This window comes from Macaca mulatta, chromosome 10 (assembly GCF_049350105.2).
Source record: "Macaca mulatta isolate MMU2019108-1 chromosome 10, T2T-MMU8v2.0, whole genome shotgun sequence".
Lineage (NCBI taxonomy): Eukaryota > Metazoa > Chordata > Mammalia > Primates > Cercopithecidae > Macaca > Macaca mulatta.
The window spans coordinates 41050001-41060000 of NC_133415.1; positions in this window are offsets into that span (position 1 = coordinate 41050001).

The following is a 10000-nucleotide window of genomic DNA, read 5'->3' on the forward strand; positions in this document are numbered from 1 at the left end:
CGGACATCTGAAACTTGCTGAGACTGCTCTTTGGAACTTCCCCCACTCCGTTTGAGTGGAAGCGTGGCCTGATCACCCACGGCGTGCCTCTACCGGCACTTTGGTTTTGGTTTCTGACTTGACTTGAATTCATTGGTTGATACTTTGGTTTCGGTTTCGATTTTGACTTGACTTGAATTGCTTGATAAACAGGCCTGCCTTGATTGCCACTTTGGTCTTGCTCCTGATTTTGGTTTGGCTTAAATTGCTTGACGAACAGGTGTGCCCTTAACGACACTTTGGTTTTAGCTTTCATTTTGATTTAGTGTGAATTACGTGACTGAGTGACCTTTTACCCTTTCCTTCTCGTAGGGTGAATGTTGTTTCGTCTCGAGAGAAACATAGGTCAGACACAAAGTAAGCCCACTCTGCTAGGAGCCCTCTTAAAAACGTTTCAAAAAGAAAAATAAAAGGAAAGTCATCAAGTCGTCACAACTTACCCTACTAAAATGCATGTTACAGAACCTTACAAAAGGTTTTGCAGGAGATTATAGAGTTCAGTTAACCCCCTAGAGGTCACGAACTCTGGGTGAATTAGAATTGCCCTCTTCTGCTGTTGGATGGCCCACGGAAGGAACTACAGGCAGAGAACAATTGGCCGTGTAGTTCAGGTGGTGACGGGGTCGGAGGACAGCCTGTGTACCTAGATCAAATTCCTTTATATGGACTCACGGCGAAATAGATTATAGACAAAGCCAGCGTTAATTTAGCCCTGTTTAACAACTTTGTGCAAAATAGCCAAAAGTAAAAGTAAGAGCGGCTTCGCCGGCAGACACAGAGTTTTTTTAAAAAGGGAGTCCCAGGAAACGGCAAGAGAAGCCAGTTTTTACGGGAGCCACGAGAGATAACACAGATTCTTTCTCCATGTTTCCCAGCCTACCCCGCTTCACCGAGGCCAACAACCCCCTCAGAAATGAGATTCAGGAGCTGACACGCCCCAGGTCTCACCTCGAAGGGAAGGATCGGAGCCTCCAGAGGCCAAGGAAAGAAGTCGAGATAGTCAAGTGGGCCATCTCAGATCTGGTCTTACTCGAGCTCTGTAAATGCCTCTCAGGGAGATACGAGGACCTGTCTATTATAATGACCAGGCCCACATCCCGGGGGGAGGGGGGTGGGCAACAGACTTTCATCTATCAGCCCTTTTCAACCATTGAGCTACTAAACTGGGAACACCCTGAACCCACCGCCTTGCTCCCGACAGCTAGAGCCCTGTCGAGCATGACTGTGTAGAGGTGTTGGACTCCAGTGTACTCTAGCAGATCTGACCTCCGGGACCAGCCTTGGGCATCAGTACACTAGGAGCTATGCGTGGACGGGAACAGCTTCACCAACCCACGAGGGGAGAGATGTGCAGAATATGCGGTGGTAACCCTGGACGCTGTCGTTAAGCTGGGCTCATTGCTTTAATCCGGGCCTTAGAACTCGGTGAGGGTAAGACTGTAAACATTTACGCTGACTCTCGGTATGCCTGTTTCACCCTCCAAGTGTATAAAGAAAAGAGCCTGTTAAACTCTAGAAAAGAGGGAAAAGAGCAAAAGAAAAAGAAAGACTAAAAGCAAGTGTAAAGATAGAGAATCAAAAGAAAACAGGAGAGACAGACAGCAGTGCGTGGGCGGGGGCAGGGCCCGTGCCGTTTCTCGGGCCCCACCAGCTGGCCGTAGGAGCGTGAGAACGCGGGGGGGGGAAGCAGCATTGTGAGAGGCCGCGGACGTGGATGTAGACATGACCGAAGTCAAGTTAGGCAAGGATTCCAGAGCCGGACAAGGCTAGAGAGAGATTAATGTGCGAGATGGAAAAAAAAAAAAAAGACTCTAGAAGGGTAAATGTTCAGAAGGCAATACAGGAAATGGCCAAGGCCGCAAGACAAAGAGGCCATCGGCCAAGGGCTGCTGCACCTTGGAGGAACCAGACACTCATCTGATCAGGCTGACGGGAGCTGAAGAATGTAAAGACTAGGGCAGACTAGGCACCTTCTCATTAGGCTCCCAGGAGCCCATGGTCACATTAGAAGTTACAAACAGCAAGACTCTGCCGTATCTGGATTCCAATTTCTCACTGAAGGCTCAGCCACTAGATACAGTGACAAAGGGGCGGAGTGGGGGTGGGGATGGGGGGAGGGGGGAACTCCTCCTCTAAGAAACTGAAACAGGAAAAAGAGCCATACCTTGTGAAAACTTGCTTATAGACTTTACAGGACTGCCCCCTGCTGGAGGCTAGTGCTTGTTTGCACCTTTTCAGGGTAAGTTACAGTTTTCCCCACCAGGACAGAAAAAGTACAAGAAGTGACTAAAGTACTGTTAAAAGACATTATCCCCAGGTTTAAGACTACCTCTGATTTTAAAGTCAGACAATAGGCCAGCATTTGTAGCTGTAGCTGGAATAGTGCAAGATTTAACAAGACTGTTAACAATACAACAGAGGTTACACGCAGCCTATCGGCCACAAAGTTCAACAAAAGGTGGAACGCATGAACTGGACACTCGAGCGAGCAGCTACTGGCGACCAAAAAACAAAACGAAAAAAAAAGGGTTGCCATATAGATATAGATAGATAGATAGATAGATAGATAGATAGATAGATGTATATATATACACACACACACACACACACACACACACACACACACACACACACACAGATACAGATATAGATATAGATATAGATAGATATATAGATATATGCCAGGAAATTCACTTAAGATAAAATCAGGTTTTTGCCTACGGTCCTCCTCCGAGTCAGGTGCACCCCTACCAAACAAACTAGGTATCTGCCCTGTAAGATTGTGTTCAGTTGGCCACCCGCAAATCGTAGGTCAAATAAAAGGTGACCTCCGGAAACTAAAGAAATTAACCTTTAAAAGGCAAATGCAGCCTTTCAAAATAGCCATACGAAGTGTTCATAATTAAATAAAGAAAAATAATGCCTATAAGCCTGACACCCATTTAAATCTAGGGACTCTGTTTAAAGTAAAACCTAATTTTTCTACAACCCATATAGGATGAGCCCTATACTGTAACCTTGTCCACTCCCACTGCTGTTAAAGTTGCAGGTGTTGCGTCTTGGATCCACCACAGTCAGCTAACACCGACAGCTCAGGACAAGTGGACCGGCTAACAGGGCGCAGATCATCCAGCCCGGCTGATCCTGAGACGAGACCAAGCTCCAAGCTGCTGCTGAGGACCACAAGCCCTGCTCTAGTCACACACCGGCAGCTGACTAGTCTATGCACGGCCGAAGCTTGAGGACTCATCAAGCAAGTCAATGTAGTTAAAAATCTTAAGACAGATAGTTTTCCTAGAATACTAACTGTTTTCCTATTGTTCTGTCGCTGTATTCAACCTTTTTCCCAGGTGAGGACCTCTTTCGTCCTTGCTGGATATGAATATGCTATACATTGCTTTGTTGTTGTTACCACCCCACCCCACCCCCCACCCATAACCATGCTAGAAGAAACACCTATGTAAGGTGTCCCCACTGTACACGTACTGCTTAGGAAACCCAGACCCGTCCAGCCCAGCAACGATCGCAAGGTCTTTCAGTCATTCTTTAAACATATAAACCAGAAGTTACCAGAACCTCCTCCTTTAGCCAAAAATTTAAAAAATAAAAATAAAAAAACAGAAAAAAACCTATTTCCTCAGTAGGCTGAAAACATTGCTGGCAGCCTAGATGTTTCTTCATGTTATGTTGATAGAAGGGCTAACGTAAGAGACCAATGGCCTGGAGAAGCAGAAGGGTTAATGCCTCAAGATAACATGACTTTAACCAACTCTTTCCCCAAACAGACGCCGCAAGTTCAAGCGTCGGGCTCGTAAAAACTTCTCTGATTAAAAAATACTGTTTTACTTGCTAAAAAAAGGTTTTAAGGCCCAGTTAAAAACTAACCTGCTTAAGACATGACAAAGTTAGTACATGTGCCTGTTCAGGTTTAACACAGGTTTGATCCTAGGTCTTCATTTAGAAAAGAGTTTCCAGCTGTAGAAAATGTAAAACCCTCACTGTAAGTGTATTACTTGTAATAGAAACTTGCTGGCCGGGCGCGGTGGCTCAAGCCTGTCATCCCAGCACTTTGGGAGGCCGAGACGGGCGGATCACGAGGTCAGGAGATCGAGACCATCCTGGCTAACACGGTGAAACCCTGTCTCTACTAAAAAATACAAAAAAACTAGCCGGGTGAGGTGGCGGGCGCCTGTAGTCCCAGCTACTCAGGAGGCTGAGGCAGGAGAATGGCGTGAACCCGGGAGGCGGAGCTTGCAGTGAGCTGAGATCCGGCCACAGCACTCCAGCCTGGGTGACAGAGCGAGACTCGGTCTCAAAAAAAAAAAAAAAAAAGAAACTTACTTGCTTGCTGCGCCCCTGTGTATTACACTTGCTCCTTCCAATGATAAAAGGTTTTGTAGCTACCATGGCTCGTCAGAAAACTTCCACACAAGTGTATTACATAAAACGCTATCACTCTGTCTCGCTAAAAGACCCAAAAAGTAAAAATGAAAGGGAACCCGCCCACTAATTAGTGAAAATTCTCAAAGTGGGGGATGAGGAAGGAGACCTCTACTGCTCCTGCTGCCCTCCTCCCCCCACCTTGCCTAGTTCACAAGACAGGAGGAAAGAGAGAAAGCAAAACGTTAGAAACAAACAAAAGTCAGATAAATAGCCAGACAACCTTGGCACCACCACCAGGCCGTAGGAGTTAAAAAAAAAAAAAAAAAAGTAATACTAATAACATCGGCCCCTGACCTAAACTACTTGTATTATCTGTAAATTCCTGACACTATGAAAAAAAGGGTTGTAAAACTTTTTGTTCTGTCTGTCCTTCCTTCCTTCCTTCCTTCCTTCCTTCCTTCCTTCCTTCCTTCCTTCCTTCCTTCTTTCATCCCACCTCGGCCTCCCAAAGTGCTGGGATTACTGGCGTGAGGCACCATGCCTGCTTGGCCTGAAGAGACACCTATTGAAAGTAAGACATAGAGAGCTCCTTGCAGTGATCTGATTGATTGCTTGACTGATTTACAGACGGCGTCTCACTCTGTCACCCTGGCAGTGGTGCCATCAAAACCAAACTCACTGCAGTGTGGACGCTCCTGGACTCAAGCGATCCTTCCACCTCAGCCTCCAGAGTGTAGTGCCTGGGACCACGGGGCATGCGCCACTGTGCCCAGATGATTTTCAATTTTTATTGTTTTATTTTTCTTTTTCCCGAGACAGAGTTTCGCTCTTGTTGCCCAGACTGGAGTGCAATGGCGCGGATCTCGGCTCACCGCAACTTCTGCCTCCCGGGTTCAAGAGATTCTCCTGAGTCTGCCTCCCGAGTAGTAGCTCGGGTTGCAGGTATGCACCACCACGTCTGGTTGATTTTGTATTTTTACTAGAGACGGGGCTTCTCCATGTTGGTCAGGCTGGTCTCCAACTCCCGACCTCAGGTGATTCTCCCTCCCCGGCCTCCCAAAGTGCTGGGACGGCAGGCGTCAGCCGCCGCGCCCGGCCTTCCTTTTCAACTGTTTTTGCACAGACAGGGTCTCATCATGTTGTTGCAACCCTTCTGCCCCGGCGTCCCAAAGTGCTCGCGTGACGGGCGTGAGCCACTGCGCCTGGACTCCGGGGAATGATTCACGACCACGACCGCTGTACTAACTATTTATTTCTTATTTATTTATTTATTTATTTATTTATTTTTTAGTATTATTATTATCTTAAAATTATTATTATTTTTTTGAGACGGAGTTTCGCTCTGGGCGAGGCGGGGCGGGGCGAGGCGAGGCGAGGCGAGGCGAGGCGTGTCGCTTTGGAAACCGCAGCACCGCCTTCTAAAGCCCCATTCCAATGCACAAAGCCCTGTTCCCTTCCCGGACTTGGAGCTGATGCCTTCCATAGCCTTGGGCTTCTCTCCATTCAGAAGCTTTTACAGGCGCAACCCCACCCAGAGGCTAGCTGCGGTTGAGGATTGGGGGTGTGCTGGGGCTGGAAAGTCGGTCCCCTATTTTTGCTAGCTCGGCCACGACATCCCCCGACCCCTATCGCTTGCTCACCCTTTCAGATCCCTTGCCTCCACCGTCTTGGAGGCTGACCTCTGACTTTAATATCTGCCTTTCTTCCTGTCTTGGGTTTGAGGAGGGGGGGCAGGAATGAGGGTGTGTGTGGGGAGGGGGTGTGGGGTGTGGACGGAGGGGAGCGTCCTAAGGGTCGATTTCGTGTCATGCCTCTTTCACCGCCACCGCCGAAGATGAAAGCAACGATCAGCTAAAGACCGCGTGTTCTCATCTATAACTGGGAACTAAATAATGAGAACTCGTGGGCAGAACGAGGGGGACCAGGGAGGCGGGAGCCTACTTGAGGGAGGAGGTGTGGAAGGAGAGACATCTTCAGGGAAAAACAAAACAAAACAAAACAAAACAAAAAACCAAACCACGAAAACTGTCGGGTACTGCGCTGAGTTATCCGGGTGATGAAATCATCTGCACACTGAACCCCCCAGTCAGAAGTTTACTTGTGTAACAATCTTGCACATGTCTGCTTGAACAAGACATAAAAGTTGGGGGGGGGGAGGGAGAGAGAGAGAGAGAGAGAGAGAGAGAGAGAGAGAGAGAGAGACAGAGACAGAGACAGAGAGAAGGAAACACCACCTCCTTGACCTGAGTCAGGGGGTTTCCGGTCTGGTGGCGGAACGTTCAGTGACAATGGAGTATTTTGGCCTGTTCTTTTTTTGTGCGTTTGCTATTTTTTTTTTGCTGCTGTTGTTGTTGTTGTTTTAAGACAGAGTCTCACTCAGCCACCCAGCCTGGAGTGCGGTGGTGCGATTCGGCTCACTGCAACCACCGTCTCCCAGGTTCAAGCGATTCTCCCGTCTCAGCCTCCTGAGCAGCTGGGATTACAGGCACCCACCATCATGCTCCGAAGATGTTTCTATGTTAGTAGAGACGGAGTTTCACCATGTGGGCCAGGCTGCTCTTGAACTCCTGACCTCAGGTGATCCGCCCACCTCGGCCTCCCAAAGTGCTGGGATTACATGTGTGAGCCACTGCGCCCGGTGGCGGTCCCTGTGTTTTTTTTTTCTTTTTTCTTTTTTTTTTTTTTTTTTCTTTCTTTCTTTCTTTCTTTCTTTCTTTCTTTCTTTCTTTCTTTCTTTCTTTTTTGGTAGGGAGGGACTGAGTCTCTCTCAGTCTGTCACCCAGGCGGGGGTGCAGTGGCACTCCCTCGGCTCACTGCAACCTCTGCCTCCCGGATTCCAGTGATTCTTCTTCAGTGGCTGGGATTACAGGCGCACACCACCACATCCGGCTAATTTTTGTATTTTGAGTAGAGACGGGGTTTCTCCATGTTGGCCGCACTGGTCTCGAACTCCTGACCTCAAGTGATCCGTTCTCCTGGGCCTCCCAAAGTGCGAGGACGACAGGCCTGAGCCGCCGGGATTTCAGCCTTTAAAAGTGCCGGCCCTACCACCTTTCGCTGTGGACGTTACGCTCTGAATGACGTGCCATCTCTGCCATAGGTTGACTCCCTGAGTCCCCTCTGCCATTTCACTCCATCCTGGGACGCAAGAGCGAAACTCCATCCCGCCACCTCCTCGTGCAAAACAAAACAAAACGGAACAAAACAAAACAAAACAAAACAAAACAAAAAAAGAAACTCTACACATGACCTGTAAGTGTCTGTTCCTGTGAGTGATTTCTGAGATACGGCACTGTAGACTGAACGCAGTGGCTCACGTCTGTCATCCTAGTACTTTGGGAGGCTGAGGCGGGCGGATCGCCAGGTCAGGAGATCGAGACCATCCTGGCTAACATGGTGAAACCCCGTCTCTCCAAAAAAAACAAACGAATTATCTGGGTGTAGTGGCCGGCGCCTGTAGTCCCAGCTACTCGGGAGGTTGAGGCCGGAGAATGGTGTGAACCCGGGAGGCGGAGGTTGCAGGGAGCTGCGATCGCGCCACTGCACTCCAGCCTGGGTGACAGAGCAAGACTCCGTCTCAAAAAAATAAAAAAATAAAAAAAGAAGAAAGAAAGAAAGAAAGAAAGAAAGAAAGAAAGAAAGAAAGAAGGAAAGAAAGAGGAAATGAAAGAAATGGCACTGTATCGCTATTGGGCTAGGACCCTCTCTCTTTCTGTCTGTTCCTCTCTGTCTCTCTCTGTCCGTTTCTGTCTTTCCTGTCTCTCTCACTGTGTCTGTCTTCTGTCTTACTCTCTTTCTTTGCCTGTCTGTCTGTCTGCCTCTCTCTCTCTCTCTCTCTCTCTCTCTCTCTCTCTCTCTCTGTCTCTTTCTCTCTGTCTCTCACTGTCCGTCTATGTCTTTCTCTGTCACTCTCTTTATCTGTCTGCCTGTCCCTCTCTTTCTCTCTGTCTCTCTGTCTCTCTCTCTCTCTCTCTCTCTCTCTCTCTCTCTCTACCTGTGTCTCTCACTCACTGTGTCTGTCTTCTGTCTTACTCTCTTTTTTGCCTGTCTGTCTGTCTCTGTCTGTCTCTCTCCCTCTCTCCCCCTCCCTGTCTAGTCTGTTTCTCTCTCTCTCTCGCTCTCGCTCTCGCTCTCTCGCTCTCTCGCTCTTTCTGTCCGTTTCTCTCTGTCTCTGTCTGTCGATCTCTCTTTTTCTACGTCTGTCTCTTTGTCTGTCAGATTCCCCCGTCCCAGAGAGGGCCCTGCCCCTTCCACCAAAGTGAGAAGTGCGTGCTTAGAGAGGCCGAGAGGAATCTACACAGACGGGCCTTGCCGGGCTTCCCCACTGGGTGCATGATTTCGGGAGATCGAGGCCGGGTCCCCACTTGGATGGAAGGGCCATTTGCAGACCTTTCTCTCTGTCACCTGTGATGTCCAAACTTCTCGTATTTCCCTGATAAGCTCCTCGACTTTAAAATAAACGGCTAAGGCCGGGCACGGTGGCTCATGCCCGTCATCCCAGCATTTTGGAAGGCCGAGGCGGGTGGATCACCTGAGGTCGGGAGTTCGAGGCCAGCCTGACCCACATGAAGAAACCCCGTCTCTACTAAAAATACAAAATTAGCCGGGCATGGGGGCGCAGGCCTGTAATCCCAGCTACTCGGGAGGCAGACGCAGGAGAATCGCTGGAACCTGGCAAGCGGAGGTTGCAGTGAGCCGAGATCGCGCCATTGCACTCCAGCCTGGGCAGCAAGAGCGAAACTCCGTCCCACCGCGCGCGCACACGCACGCACACACACACACACACACACACACACACACACACACACACACACGAAAAAAAGGGGAAAAAAAATAGACAAAGGAAAATTCTTCACACGTGACCCATAAGTGTGTGTTCCCACGAGTGATTTCCAAGCAATGGCACCGTAGGGGCTGAACGCGGTGGCTCACGTCTGTCACCCCAGCACTTTGGGAAGCCGAGGCGGGCGGATCAGGAGGTCAGGAGTTCAAGACCAGCCTGGCCCACGTGGTGAAACCCCGTCTCTACTAAAACTACAAAACTGAGTCGGGTGCGGTGGGGCAGACCCCTGTGATCCCAGCTACTCGGGAGTCGGAGGCGGGAGAATCGCTTGAACCTGGGAGGCGGGGGTTGCCGTGAGCCGAGATCGTGCCACAGCGCTACAGCTTGGGCTGTAGAGTGAGTGAGACTCTGTCTCAAAAATAAATAAATAAATAAATAAATAAATAGCAAGCGAGAAAGAGAAAATGAAAGAAATGGCACTGTATCACTACTCGGCTAGGACGGCGGTGATGTTCTTGTGGGGAGACACCGCGTGGGGCGATGTGTAGTGTGCGGACTCCGATCTTCGTGGTGGGATGTGGCTGCTCCGCGATTCACCGTACTGACTAGATTCATGACTGATTCACGACAGGGTGGACTTTGGGGAACACGGTTGAGAAATGGGTACTTCGGGAGCAAAATCTTGCCCCGGAACAGGAAGGGAGTGTGATGTGCACTGCTTTCCCCGTGAAATCCACGCCGTGTCCGGGAGCGTGGATGTCATGCACTAACACTCGTTCAGGGATTGCCTCTCTG